The 15,624-nt window shown below is 38.6% G+C and overlaps 1 pseudogene; it reads right to left on the bottom strand.

Annotated features, from left to right (window-relative positions):
* Positions 1-3,790: 3,790 nt before the first annotated feature.
* On the bottom strand, positions 3,791-15,005 carry LOC126624507 (uncharacterized; annotated as a pseudogene).
* Between the last annotated feature and the right edge of the window lie 619 nt (positions 15,006-15,624).

Below are 15,624 nucleotides of genomic sequence, written 5' to 3'. Positions count from 1 at the left end.
AGGGGAGGGAGTGCAAATGAATATTTTGGGTAGAAAATTTTGATTCCTGATATAACCTTCTACCCAACTACCCCTATAGAGGTAATCCAATTCCAAGATATTAAGGAATTGAACTCCTGATATTGGGTAGGCCTTACATAATTTCTAATTCCTTACTTGCTGGTAAACGCCAGAATACTTTGCGAGGAGTGCAATTCCGTTTCTCCACATTCCAACCCCGATTGGTAAACACGCCCTAAGGGTTTTTATTCCCACGGGAGGGAGCTTTTTTCCATCTTACATATATTTAATTAACCTTAAATAATGCTGCAAAATGTTTTTGTTAAAAATAAATGAATAAATAATTAGTGTTTTTTGTTTAGTGTACATTCTAGTAGTATTCTTCTTCACTTGTAAGCGAGATGTTTTAGGTTCAATTTTCGCAAAATGAAAGCTTAAATTACATTATTGTGTTTAGCCAAGTGTGTGGCTTAATGCACTCTCCCATCCTCTTAGTGTAAATAATATATTTTGTTAAAAAAATAGTTGAATGAGTACTTGCAACCAAAATTTAAATATGTTAGCTTGGATTATTCCTAGGAACTTGGTTCTCTCGTACAATTAAATATGTATATGAAGCCTGTAAATTTTTATATCCACAAATGATTCATATAAGTATAAGTGGCGTATCATCAATCTAAGTGTTTTAAGCGTTTACCCAATGGACAGTTCCTTTTGGACGACGTACGTCAAATAAGGTGGCAGATAGATTGGCAAGGCTGGGTCTCACTCTTGATACTCCACTTACTTGGTTGAAGAATCCCCTGTGGCACATAGATTGGTGAGGCTGGGTTTCACTCTTGATACTCCACTTAATTGGTTGAAGAATCTCCTCATGTGATTTCTAATCTTCTCATCAAGGATAGTAACGTTTTGTAATCTATTATGGTGTAGACTCTCTTTTTTTCCTTAGACCAGGTTGAAATTCCCGACAATATTTTTTTTTTTAGGCCCATTGTATGCACCCTATTCCCAATTATTGTACGTATTCTATTACTTATCACTGAATATCGTACTGTTTTCAAAAAAAAAATGATAAGTACTTGCAACCATAAGTTGTTTTCAATGATTCATATAATTTTCGTTCTCTCCTATATAAAATGTATTTGAGATTCTGAAGCTTGCAAAATTGTTAAAGTGTATACCCAAAAGTAATTACTTCCTCCCATTTATATCAAACACAAAGTACTCTATATCAAACAATTAATTATCAAAAATGGGAAAGCTGGTGGCCATTGTAGGAGCTGGGATCAGTGGCCTCCTTTCCTGCAAGTACACACTTTCATAGGGATTTCAGCTCATTGTGCTTGAATCTTCAGGCAAGTACATTGGTGTAGAATTATGACTCCTTAAATTAATCATGTACGATCTCTACAATATTATAGGATTTGAGAAAACTCATATGAAGTAGGAATCCTAAATTAAGTACAATTGATATTGCATTCCATTAATCACGGAGATGATTCCGGATTATTTTCTATTCTTCCAACTCCCCACCACAAACTGAATGATCCTTAGTGTACAAGTTTCGAACAAAATACACCATGACGTGGCTGATGAAGAGCTTTTGTAAGAAGGTTGGCAGGCTGATTGACAGAAGACATGTAGCAAACGCGAAGACTACCGAGAGCCACATTTTCACCAACAAAATGATAATCAAGTTCAAATTGGCAAATATGAGCATGATGAACTGGAGTAGCAGCAAGATAGGTGGAACTAAGGTTGTCACACTGAAGTAAAACTAGAAAATATAGCTGAACCCCAAGTTCACAAAAAGCAAAAACAAAGTCTTGTAGTCTCAAGAATGACCAAGTGACCGGTGTTTAGATTCACCACTAGATGGGGTCACTGTCGGTTGATATAAAGCACCAAGAGATGATATTTGTGCTAAGATAAATGAGGTAACTAGTGGTGGAGCGATGAGTATCTTGACAACCTGCCCAATCAGCATCAAAATAAGTAAATAATTTTGCAGAAGCAAGCTGGGGAGTCAAAGTGATGTCAAAATCCATAGTACCTTTGATGTAACGGAGAATCTATTTGGCAGCAATCATGTGAATAGTACGAGGTGAACTCATAAATTGAGCAACATTATTAATAGCAAAAGATATGTCAGGATGAGTTAAAGTAAGGTATTGTAAGGAGCCAACTAACTCACGATAGGATGTAAGAGAAGCAAGGAGAGACCAAGATTCTAAACGACGCTAGGCGCTAATCAGGCGGCGGGCTGGAGTCTAGCGCCTAGGCGGATTAGGAAGATTTAAGTGAATTTATTATATATTGTATAAACAAGTGCCTATTTATACATAATAAAGACATAATTGTATATATAAATTGCAAAATAAAATGACATATAGATTATAAAGTATCAGAAATATTGAAACTATGGGGAACAAGCATATAATGAGTGTTAATCCAAGTGTTCAACAAGTCCCTAACATTTTATTGAAAAAATAAAATGTAAAATGAAAATTACATATTTTTTATCTAAGTGAGAGTAGCTACCTAGACGGGTGCCTAGATGGGTTTAGGTGGGTTAGGAGGGCGCCTAGGCAGGCTAGGCGGATACCTAAGCAAGTCTAGGCGTACCTTCTTAATTGTCAAATGCCTAGAGACTAATCGGGAAGGTGACCAGCCGCCTAGCACCACTAGGTGAGGCCTAGGCGGTGCTGGGTGGGAATTTTTAGAATAGTGAGAGAGACCCATTAGACGTTGTGAGAGATACCTTAGTAATAAGAGGCTTGGAAGCGGGTTTCAAGGAAACCATGTCAAATATTTGAGAAAGATCATGATCATACTTTAGTTGATAGATGTGAGGACTAGTGGAATCACTAATGACCTGAAGGCCAAAAATATAAGTAAGAGGACCCAAATCTTTGATGTCAAACTACTATCCAAGAAGAGCGGTGAACTGAGTGAGAAGTTTCAGAGACTTATTGTAATCACAATATCTTCGACATACAATAATAAATAAATGGTGTAGCTAGGAAGCACATTGATAAATAAAAAGGAAAGAATCAACTCACTGTAACATCAATGCATGCGGAGACATGTAATTCATGAGACCAAATATAATCACTAACATGAAGATGATGACATTTTACTAAGATTAGAGTTCTTCTGCAACTCTCCTATTCTGTATGCGAAGCCTTAAGAATGGGGTTTGAGTTTTTGTAAGCTTGGGTGTTTAGAGAGAGTACAGGGACCCTAATATATATACCATACACAGTGGTAATCAACTAGGACTCTTCCACTACTAAATTAAACAATTTGCATGACTAGGGACATTTTGTCGTGCAAAGAATTAAACTATGGCGACCAGAAAATCGTTGCGCAAAGCTTGTGAAAAAAGACATTGCATGACGAACATCTTCAAATTTGTTGCGCATCTTAACAATTGCGCGACACTTTACTAGTCGTCGCGCGAAAGTTATATGAACAAAGGTTATCGTCCTACGATATAAACGAGTACAAGTGCGTTTGTGGGTAATTTGTCTCAAAACGTTTTGTGTGATGAAATCTATAGTAGGCGCGTGGTAATGCGCAACGAAGAATAAGACGCGCTTAATTTTCCGCGACGACATTTCGTTGTTGCGCACGTGTAAAAAATAGAATAAAAGGAAAAAAAAACTGATTTCATAGTAATGAGAAAGAAAAAAAAAAGCAAATTAATGAATAATTTTTTATTTATTTATAATATAAATAAAAATGTACGTACAAATATCAAGGTTTTTTAAAAAAGGGAACAAAACTACGAAAATAAAGAGGCAAAATCTATAGGCATGTCATTCAGAGACGCTTGGTAATCTTGATGTTGGTTGGGGATGGGGTCGGAGGTCGACGGGCCTGATTGCTGTGCTTGCTCGGTGTGGAAGGGCTGTGGGGGGTGATGGTGTAGAAAAATCGGGGAGATGTATTCCAGAGGAACTGAAGGCTTGTACAAGCATTGACATTTGAGACTTGTACGATGCCAGCTTACTCCTCAGTCCAGCGACTTCCTGCATCAAATTCGTAACCTTGGTCTTTGACTGCGAGGATGACGAGGCTCCAGTCTCCTGATGCCTGGCATTTCCCATCCCCCGAAAATATGTCCCTAGCCTCTGACCGAAAGTCTGGTCCAACATCTCTATGATGATGTGAAACCCTACATCCTCAGGGGGGATCCACAGACTCGATCGGCGTGTCCGAGGGAAGGTGGGAGGCGGATTCCTGAAACACCACCTGTCGCTTCTCCACCATAGTTGCCTATGAAAAAAAAACATGGATTATTAATAGAAAACAATTTAAAAGAATTAGTATAAATGTTAAATGCATAAGAAATTACTTACATGAAGGGACTGGGTTAACTCTGTTACACCCACCCCTAATTTAAATTGTATTTTCACTAAGTTTGAGATTATCTTGCTTTTAAAATGGTTTTTGAGTCTTAAATGGTGTGTCCAAAGGGCCCACCCCCTGTTTTGTCCCCCGGTTCCCTTTCCATTTTCTTTTATTTTCTAAAATTCCTCTTTTCTCTCCTCTCCCTCCCTCTCTGTTTCTTTTTCTCATTCACCGTGCCACACCCATAACCCAAATCCTAAAATCATCATCAAATCACAATTCCAACATCACCATCGTCTTTATCTCATTGCTACGAACTCAACCATAGTCTTGGCATCTTGGAAGTCGAACCATAAAGCTCCGTACACGAGCTCCGACGTAGACCGCCCCTTTCGAGGCAAATTTCGGCCAAACCACAGAGAGTTGGCTAGCGTGCAAGTTATCAATCCCTTCGTCTCGCTGAGAACTACAACTTTCCATTTTGTTTCACCCAATTTCGTTGAGTATTGAAGAAGTTTTACTCATTTGAATCTTACCCAGTTTCCGGCGACCTCCAAGGCATTCGAGGCATTTTTCGGTCAAACCACGGCGAGTTAGACGTTGTGTGAGGTACCATTCTATTCGTCTATTCAAGGGCTAAAATTTCTGCAGTTGAATCACTTGATTTCGTTAAGTATTGACAAAGTTATGAGGGTTTAAAGTTCATTCCGATTTCCGACCGAACTCTGGCCTTCTTCTTCCTTGGGTCCGGCGACCCATCAAGCACAGGCCTTTTAGGCCACCTCAGAGACCATTGGGCCTTACGCCCGTTTCAGACCCAAGCCCAAGTCCTTTTCTTTTATTTATTAATTGTTTTGGTTTAATTAATTGTTAAAGGCCTTTGGGCCTTATCTGGAAACCTAAAACCATTTCCAAATTAGGCCTTTGGGCCCGTGTAGTTTAAACCCTAACCCAACCCACCTATTTTTCCTAAACCCTAAACTCTAATTCTAAAACCCAAAAACCCAAATTCTAAACCCTTCTCCCTATTTTTACCTTAAACCCATTTCCCATAAACCCTAAACCCTAAAGCCCTAAACCTAAACCCTAACCCTAAACCAGCCAACTAAGTTTGACCAAACCGATTGACCTATTGACTTTGACCCGTTGACTTTGACTTTCATCGGTCAACGGTTAACATTGACTTTTCAAGTTTTCGTCCAAGACCCTTCTAAGGCTAATTTCGATGTCCTAGACCCATTTTTGAAGTCTGTTTTCCCAAATTCAATCGTTTGAGTAGAGTTTGACTAAATATACCATTTATGTGCTTAGGGGCAATTATAGTGGTGTTTCTGTCTTCGCCAGTTATGTGGCTCTTCGGCAGCGAAGTACTGTGAGTGGACCCCTTCTAAAAATGCATGTTTTGATAGTAGAAATGCATACATGAAAATCATGATTTAACAATTATATTTTATGAGACGCTTTGAGATAAGATGCTTATTGAGGTTATTTTGAATTATTACTATTTTTCCTATAACCCATGTTCTTATAGAATATCCGATGGATGACGATATGATATTTAGAATATGTTTCGAACATCTCTTTATAGTATAGATGATGGATGACTTTATACTATGAAGTTGCCTTTCAAGATATATATGTTCAGTGGTTTTGTACTTATCTAGTGGTCATTTCCGCTACGGGACGTATGGATAGATTCTGGTCCGTCTCGGACGACGGTTTGATGTTGGCATAGGGCCTGGAGTGTGTTTCCTTTGGTTATTTAGCATAAGGATGGGGAGCCGGCATGGGGCTTGAAGTGTATTTTCTTCTGACTGTCTGCTCAGAGATGGGGAGCCGGCATAGGGCCTAAGGTTATTGGACAATTCACTAGTGATTATTATATATACAAGTTATGATTTGAGACATTGCACGGCATGCTAGGTTTCGGAAAACCTATGTTTATCATTATATATGTGTTTTTATAAAACCTGGGGGTTAGTACGTTGATAACTGTTTTATTATATTTATATAAAATTGGTCCACTCATTTTTGTTTTGCGCCCCCTTCAGGACTTAGAATCGAGGCATACAATCCAGGCATCCAGGCACTTCCACATCGGTATCTTCGAGTCCTCTCAGTGTAGGATCCATCCTTCGTTTCATTCTAATTTTATATTATTTTCTTTTGTGTTCTAGTTAGTTGTATGCTCTAAACACGTTCCTTAAATGCATATTCTTTATTCTTTTATATTTACAAACCTTATCTATTCCTTGTTCCCAGCATTTGCATTCAATAAATGGCTTTCGTCACCCTTGGGTGTCGGCCAACACGTGCTTATCCTGGTATTTGGGGAATATCAGGATCGGGGTATGTCAGATTGGTATCAGAGCGTGGTTTGTTCAGAGCATACTTAGGATATTTTCTTACTCTAGTAGTGTGTTGGTTTTGACATCATTTGGATGTCACGACTTCCGGATTTGGTGCCATTTGGCGTAGTTGTGCAAATCTTCTAATTTTGAATTGTCACTTTCTGGTTGAAATACAAGAACTCGTGTCAGGATTGTGCCTCATCGGTGACGTGTTTGATTTGTTAAACGACTTTCAACTTCAGATCAATACTCTGAGATGTGCATTCCCTAGGAACGACAGGCAAAGTCGGTGTTACTTGGAAACGGCGTGTTTTAGAAATCTCAGTTTAAGGAAGTCTGGTCAAGACCAACTGTAGATCCGAAATGGCAATACCACTCTGTAACATGCGTTCCCTAGGAATTGCGGGCGGAGTCGGCTCTACATCGAAATCTTGGGAAACGGAAAAATCGTGGTGGTACAAATTGGTTAAGACTAACTTGAGACCTGAAGCGATGATATCACTCTACAACATGTGTTCCCTAGGAATGGCGGGCAAAGTCATATCTCTTGGAAATTGCTTGAAACTTTCGAAATGCGTGTTAGAAAAAGTGAGTAAGTGCTAGTTGTGACGACGGTTAGTAAGTGGTAGTTGGTGAGAACAAATCAATGTTCTCAGACTCATTACCACTGAAGAAATTTGTGTGAATCTTTATAACAATTCTCGGTGATTGTTTTATCGATTACCTTCTTGCTTATTCCAACGACGAAGTCAAGTTCATTGACCTTTGACCGTCAGCTTAACACCAAATTCTTCGAGTGTTGACTTCGTTTACATTAATTGTTTTTCTTGAGAAACTCCTCAGTAATGGACGATATCCTCAGTTGCAATTCTTGTTGTGGTAGTTGGACTTGGATAATGAAGATCCAGTCTTGTTTGGATAATCAAACTCCTTGAATTTCACCTGGATTTGGTACTCGATGGTAAACCCTAGCTTCTAGTTCTCGAACTTTTTGGTAGAGGTGAACTTAGCCTCTTGCTTGTAGCTCAACTGACTAATGTTCTTGTCCATTAATTGTTCGGCCCTGTAATTTTCAGTGTAATGGTTGGAGATTCCACCATATTCATCATTGTACGAAGATCGAGCTTTACTCTGAACTTCTCTGGACTCATTGAGCTTTGATTTGCTCAGAGGCATCATTTTAAGATAGACAATCGTGTCACTGCATGCATACGCAGGCTGCTTCGTATCTTTCTTCTTCATCATTTTGTTGATTAAGAGGTTCTATGTTTAATTTTTGAACTTTGAAACAACTCTCACAAAGTATTGGGAATTACGAAATGTCTTTGGCCTTGTCAAATCTTATAAGCAGTTCTTAACTATTCTTGAGCTTAGACCTATTTCCTTTTGGCTAAGAAATCAGTTGACCTTACTATGATGATTTACCAAATAATCAGAAACAGTGACTTCTATTTCTACATCTTTACCTTCCTTCGCTTGTTTGTTTCTCAATGTGAAATGGATCATGCCGAAACATTATACGAAGGGTGTAAAAAAAAAAAACGTTTGTTCTCGGCATGGTTCCTGGTTCAAATATCAATATCTTGTACTCTAGATTTTAATGGACTTGTTTTGACCCTTAAATTCTTGAGTGTTCTTTCAGCCTTCTCGACATGACTTTTCACTCAATCAGTGAGAAATTCATGATCAATCTTTTTGGCGAAAGTGTGCACCCAGTTCATGTCGATTCGTACAGGAACGTTAGGAGCATAATCTTTTGACAAGCTTACCAGACTTACCAGAAAGAGTTCCTCATGGGTGTGAAGTTTGAGTTGTCTTTTGGTAAGATACTGGTGAAGATTGTGGTGCAGATGATTAGCAGATTGCATCACTATCTTCACGCTGAATTGAATGGTCACCACTCATTATCTTGCTACAATCCATCATATCTTACTCTGGTAGACCTTTTCGATGATGTGATGTGTTCGCCTCAATGCAGCTTTACACTACATCTTACCAGGATCCTTCGATTCGAGAGCACGTGGGCATGAGGTTTGAGCAATCTTTTAGTAATAGTTGGTTGAAGGTTTTAGTACAGAAGGTCAGCATATTGTATCACCATCTTACTATAATTCATGGGCATCACATCGGTTATTTTCCAACGTTATTTGTTCGTCTCAACGCATCTTTTCACTGCTTCACTCCAAGACTCTTTTGTTTGTGAATACGTGGTTGCCAAACCACTTCTAGCAGATCTGTTTGGTGCATTCTAGGATGGCACTACAGCACGATCGAGGCGAGAATTGGATAATCTTTACACTTCTCTCGAAAGGTGTGTGCTCTCTTTGGTTGTTAGGATGATCATTTGCAAGTTCTTCTTTCCACCAACTTTGACCTTGGTTGACTAGAAATATGCAACTAAGCAAAAATAGAGAGGTGGATTGAGCACTACAACAGTTCCTAAGAGATACTACGTGTTGAGGAAGATGACTTCTTGTTTTCTGCTTGCTTGGTTTGAGCTTTTGGGTCTACTACTAACATGATAGCCACTTCTTTTGAATCTCAAGGTACAATTTTCAAATGGGTTCTTTACTGGTGAAACTTTGGAGTAATTGGTCACATTTGGAAGAACTAAGGAGGATATGATGCTTGGTGATGGATAAAGTTTTACGACAACAGTTCTTATTTTGTTCAGTTTGAGTATGGCACTTGTTGCGGCATGGTACGAGAGTTGCTACATGCAACATTGGTTGATAGAGGAGTTGTGCGAGCTTGTATTTGGAGGATTGAATTTTCAACGTGTGAAATTGTGCACCCTCAAGAAATTACTGCTTGCTTACCAAGACAACAAATGTGCGATCGATATCGCGGGCGGTCGACTGTGGTATTGAAAACTTATTTGTTGGGTTCGTTGAGCAAGTGAGCAAAAAGATCTATCTACGGCAGCTGATACAGTTTTGGATTTGTTATTCTTGGGACTCGATCCAAAGACACATCTATTCTTGGAATACGTGAGGTTACGAATTCTTGGGCGAGACCTTTTCTCATTTTTCAATCTTGGTTTTCAGTATAAGTATTTTAACTTCCTTTACTTTAGTTTTTTTTTTTTGTCGTTACAAATGTTTTGGGGAAGTATTTTTGTTTTCAGTTTTTAAGTTCAACTCGAGTTTTCGACCTATATGTTAGTACATATCTATTTTTGACGTTATAGTATCTTGCGTACTTATTTTTTACCTTACTTCAATATATGTTTTCGACTTTATATCTTATTAAAGTATGTTTTCTACTTTTACACTGATGGGGAAGAAAGTAAGAGCTTTGAGGCATAATAGAGGATTTTGCAACCCGCTCGCGACGGTGTGGCATATTCTCTTTGATGCACCCACTCTGACTTGATTTCTCTTTATACATATATTCTCCTTACTATTTTCGAGTATTTCAGTTTAGTAAGTGATTTTAAATTTCGAGGACGAAATTCTTTTAAGGGGGATAGATGGTTACACCCACCACTAATTTAAATTGTATTTTCACTAAGTTTGAGATTATCTTGCTTTTAAAATGGTTTTTGAGTCTTAAATGGTGTGCCCAAGGGGCCCACCCCCTATTTTGTCCCCCGGTTCCCTTTCCATTTTCTTTTATTTTTCTGAAAGTCTTCCCCTTTTCTCTCCTCCCCCTCACTCTCTCTTTCTTCTTCTCCTTCACCGTGCCACACCCATAACCCAAATCCTAAAATCATCATCAAATCGCAATTCCAACATCACCATCATCTTTATCTCGTTGCTACGAACTCAACCATAGTCTTGGCATCTTGGAAGTTGAACCATAAAGCCCCGTACACGAGCTCCGACGTAGACCGCCCCTTTCGAGGAAAATTCCGGCCAAACCACAAAGAGTTGGCTAGCGTGCAAGGTATCAATCTCTTCATATCGCTGAGACCTACAACTTTCGATTTTGTTTCACCCAATTTCGTTGAGTATTGAAGAAGTTATACTCATTTGAATCTTACCCAAATTCCGGCGACCTCTGAGGCTTTCGAGGAATTTTCCGGTCAAACTATGGTCATTTAGACGTTGTGTGAGGTAACATTCTCTTCGTCTATTCGAGGGCTACAATTTCTATTTTTGAATCACTTGATTTCGTTAAGTATTGACAAAATTATGAGGGTTTAAAGTTCGTTCAGATTTCCGGCCAAATTCCGGCCTTCTTCTTCCTTAGGTCCGGCGACCCATCAAGCACAGGCCTTTTAGGCCACCTCAGAGACCATCGGGCCTTAGGCCCGTTTCAGACCCAAGCCCAAGTCCTTTTCTTTTATTTATTAATTGTTTTGGTTTAATTAATTGTTAAGGGCCTTTGGACCTTATCTGTAAACCTAAAACCATTTCCAAATTAGGCCTTCGGGCCGTGAGGAGATTGGGCCTTTGGGCCCGTGTAGTTTAAACCCTAACCCAGCCCACCTATTTTTCCTAAACCCTAAACTCTAATTCTAAAACCCAAAATCCCAAATTCTAAACCCTTCTCCCTATTTTTCCCTTAAACCCATTTCCCATAAACCCTAAACCCTAAACCCTAAAGCCCTAAACCTAAACCCTAACCCTAAACCAGCCAACTAAGTTTGACCAAACCGATTGACCTATTGACTTTGACCTGTTGACTTTGACTTTGATCGGTCAACGATCAACGTTGACTTTTCAAGTTTTCGTCCAAGACCCTTTCTAGGCTAATTTCGACGTCCTAGACCCATTTTTGAAGTCTGTTTTCCCAAATTCAATCGTTTGAGTAGAGTTTGACTAAATGTACCATTTATGTGCTTAGGGGCAATTATAGTGGCATTTCTGTCTTCGCCAGTTGCGTGGCTCTTCGGCGGCAAAGTACTGTGAGTGGACCCCTTCTAAAAATGCATGTTTTGATAGTAGAAATGCATACATGAAAAGCATGATTTAACAATTATGTTTTATGAGAAGCTTTGAGATAAGATGCTTATTGAGGCTATTTTGAATTATTACTAATTTCATATAATCCATGTTCTTATAGAATATCCGATGGATGACGATATGATATTTAGAATATGTTTCGAACACCTCTTTATAGTATAGATGATGGATGACTTTATACTATGAAGTTTCTTTTCAAGATATATATGTTCAGTGGTTTTGTACTTATCTAGTGGTCATTTCCGCTACGGGACGTAGGGATAGATTCTGGTCCGTCCCGGGTGACGGTTTGATGTTGGCATAGGGCCTGGAGTGTGTTTCCTCTGGCTATTTAGCACAGGGACGGGGAGCCGGCATGTGGTCTGAAGTGTATTTTCCTCTGACTGTCTGCTCAGAGACGGGGAGCTGGCATAGGGCCTGGGGGTTATCGGACAATTCACTAGTAATTATTATATATACAAGTTATGATTTGAGACATTGCACGACATGCTAGGTTTCGGAAAACATATGTTTATCATTATATATGTGTTTTCATAAAATATGGGGGTTAGTACGTTGATAATTATTTTATTATATCTATGTCAAATTGGTCCACTCATGTTTGTTTTGCGCCCCCTTCAGGACTGAGAATTGAGGCATACAATCCCGGCATCTAGGCACTTCCGCATCAGTATCTTCGAGTCCTCTCGGTGTAGGATCCATCCTTTGTTTCATTCTAATTTTATATTATTTCCTTTAGTGTTCTAGTTAGGTGTATGCTCTGAACACGTTCCTTAAATGCATATTCTTTATTCTTTTATATTTATAAACCTTATCTATTCCTTGTTCCCAGCATTTGCATTCAATAAATGGCTTTCATCACCCTTGGGTGTCGGCCAGCACGTGCTTATCCTGATATTTGGGGAATATCAGGATCGGGGCGTGTCAAACTCATTCCCAGGCCGAACATAAACGTCACCAAAGACGTCGATCTCCGGAAATTTTGAACCCTCCTAAAATCGAAAAAGATAAGAAAAATGTTGGTATGAAAAAAAAAATTTATTAGCGACATTTTAAAATTGGAAATGAAAGTTGTAATATATACCTTCTGTCGTGCCTCCATCCTATAGGAGAAAGGCCTCGAACCCAAATGGTGGAGAATAGTCTTCTTCTCTCGATTGATCTTGTTCGCCTTTGCATTCTTTTGTTATACAAAAAATAAACGTATTAGTTGTAATCGTTAAAGAAAATAAAAAAAATTAATAATAAACATTATTAAAAAATAAAAAAAGTAAAATGAAAGAAGTCGTCATTAAAAACGCACCACATATGTCGGGTCCGTAAAATGATCACAAAGCCAAACCCAACTATCTTGTCGGTCCTCCAACTCCTTCGGACATCCCTCCTCAAGAGCGACCTGTGGATCATCAAACTCCTCGAACCATTGGTGCAAGTTACTCTTCCACTGCTTGTAGCGTTCGGAGAAGAGCCGATTGACATACGCGAACTTGTCCTCGTCCATGTGCCCCAAATTGTAGTTTGTCTGCAATATAACAAATATTTTGAAAGCATTAGTAATAAAAGACATTAATACATATAAATATATAAATTTTACATGAAAAGCATTAAAAAGGCGATGCTACTTACAGACAATTGACTGCGCACCGTAATCTTCGTCTCCTTTGGCATCGTCTTCCAAGACTTCCACAGCATAGGGCAAAAGGTCCGCACGACATGCCCAATGTCGTGGGCCAATGCATTATGCTGCTCCGCCGTTGGTGCTGCCCGATATTGCTCATCGTATCCGATTGGGATACGATCGTTGGTCACCCAGGTGACCTTCCCCATCTTTAATTGGTCCCCGAGTGTTTTTCTTCACTACAAAGGGATGAAAAAAAAATCATTAACCCATAACTAATAACAAATCCTAGTAAAATTTTGGCATGACCTCCCCTATAATAAAAACATTTCCCAAAACCCTTAAAATAACATAAACAATATACATGTCCAACACAATGATCACAACAGTTTAATAAAAGGTTCGGAATGATAATTTTTTAATCCTTACATAACATAACAAATTGAACCTAAAATAAAAAAACTTAGTAAACAAGGGAATGAGAGAGTGAATTAGGATTGTATACCTGGCCGTGTACCAGAGGCATCGGTTGTGGATCCCGATGGCGACATCTGGTCCACAGTGTGGGGGCGTCGGTGAGTTCATCTAGCGCTAATAGGTAACGCCACCGATGAAGTCAACGATGCCTGCGTTTGTGGGACTGGAGGACCATATGAGTGGACCGGATTGATCGGCCTATAGTCCATCTTTGTCGGAGCATTGGCGGCAGTAGTAGGTATAGTCGTCAGACTAGGTGTAGCGGTCAGACTAGGTGTATAAGTCATCGGCCTCCGGGTTCTGATGAGGTGAGACACCTACAAAAGAGGCAATCAATTTGTTTAGTACACAAAGATTTTGATTTTGTTTTCACATGCTTACAACTTCAATGGCTACAAAAGGATTGCTAATTGTTGATTTGATTTCAAATTAACTTGTTAACTGAAATAAACATATGGGAATTCCAGTCCATTGGCTGGTCAAAAGCATTTTCTGAATGCATATGGGCAGATTCAATGATTTTGGAGATGTAGAAATATGAAAATAATTGAAACATTCCTATCATAACAAAGTTCATGTGCTCTACGATTTGCAGCAAAAGAAGTTTGCTAATACCTCTCATGAAAATCTAATATATATATATAATCTAAACTATAATGGAGGAATTCAAATTACTGCGCAAAAAAAGAAAGATTAATATCAAAACGTAAATGTAACTTCAAAATTGGGAGGCCGAATTGAACAAGCAACACAATCGAGTCTATCATATTAATAAGGCAACAACAAAGGGTAATACCCCATTATATATCAACAAATCGTGGCAGTCAACAATGCAAATCCTTAACCCTGTACTTAAATTAGAAAACCCTTAATTCGAACCCTGTATTTGAAATAAAAAAAAAAACCCCTAATTTAAGAACCCTAATCTAACCCCCAGTGAAGCACCCTAAATCTAACCCCCAATTTAAGAAAACCTAATCTAACCTCACTGCCCAAAATCATTCCCCTAAGTTAAGACCTAAATCTAACCCCAATTAAGAACCCTAAAAACTCTAATTTAAGAACCTAAATGTAACCTCTAATTTACGAACCCTAAATCTAACCCCACCGTCCCCAATTTGAAAAAATAAAAACCCTAATTCTAACCCCCAGTCAATAAACAAAATTGAAACTAAAAACTGAAAAGGAAATTACCTGTTGGAGAAAAAGAGGCGATGGACTGAGAAAGGGATGGAGAGACGAGGTGAGTGAAGGAGAGATGGACGAAGATAGAAAGGAAGGAAAGAGATGGTATCGCGCGGGGAAAAAAGGAAGAAGAGGGAAGTAAGGGAGGAATGAGACGCACAGGGGTTAATAATATAGAATATTATGTGACGGATTGTTCGTTTCGCAAGGCTAAACAATCATCGCACAAGTTTTTTAAAATTTCCCCAAAAAAAGCGCTTTAATTGAATTTTGAGACACATGGGCGACGAATACATATATTTCGTCGCACAAAGTATATTTGCATGACCAAAAAAATTTTATGCGTCGCGCAATTGTGTTTTAAATTGTTTTTATTTATTTATTTTGTTTACAATTTATTATAAAATACAAACAAAACAACTTTATTTACAAAGTAATTCACATATAAAATGGGAATCATTCATACCATTTTTTCCATCACTCTATATAATGCATTAAACATTTCATGTGTTTTACAAAAAAATTACAAATAAATTGCCTTAATCTTAATCCGAACTATAATAACTTTCACTTTCGTCACTATTATCATTTTCAGTGTCTCATTCCTTATCATCGATAGGTACGTCACCATCGTTGTTCGTGCGCACTGGACCATCGTATCGTGGAATATTACCGAGGTCAATCGTGATGGACTGAGTCGGTATTTCGATTGAAGATACTCCAT

Source organism: Malus sylvestris, chromosome 5 (assembly GCF_916048215.2).
Source record: "Malus sylvestris chromosome 5, drMalSylv7.2, whole genome shotgun sequence".
Classification (NCBI taxonomy): Eukaryota; Viridiplantae; Streptophyta; class Magnoliopsida; order Rosales; family Rosaceae; genus Malus; species Malus sylvestris.
Note: the sequence above shows the minus strand (reverse complement) of the source record. Positions and strands in the feature narration are given on the sequence as shown.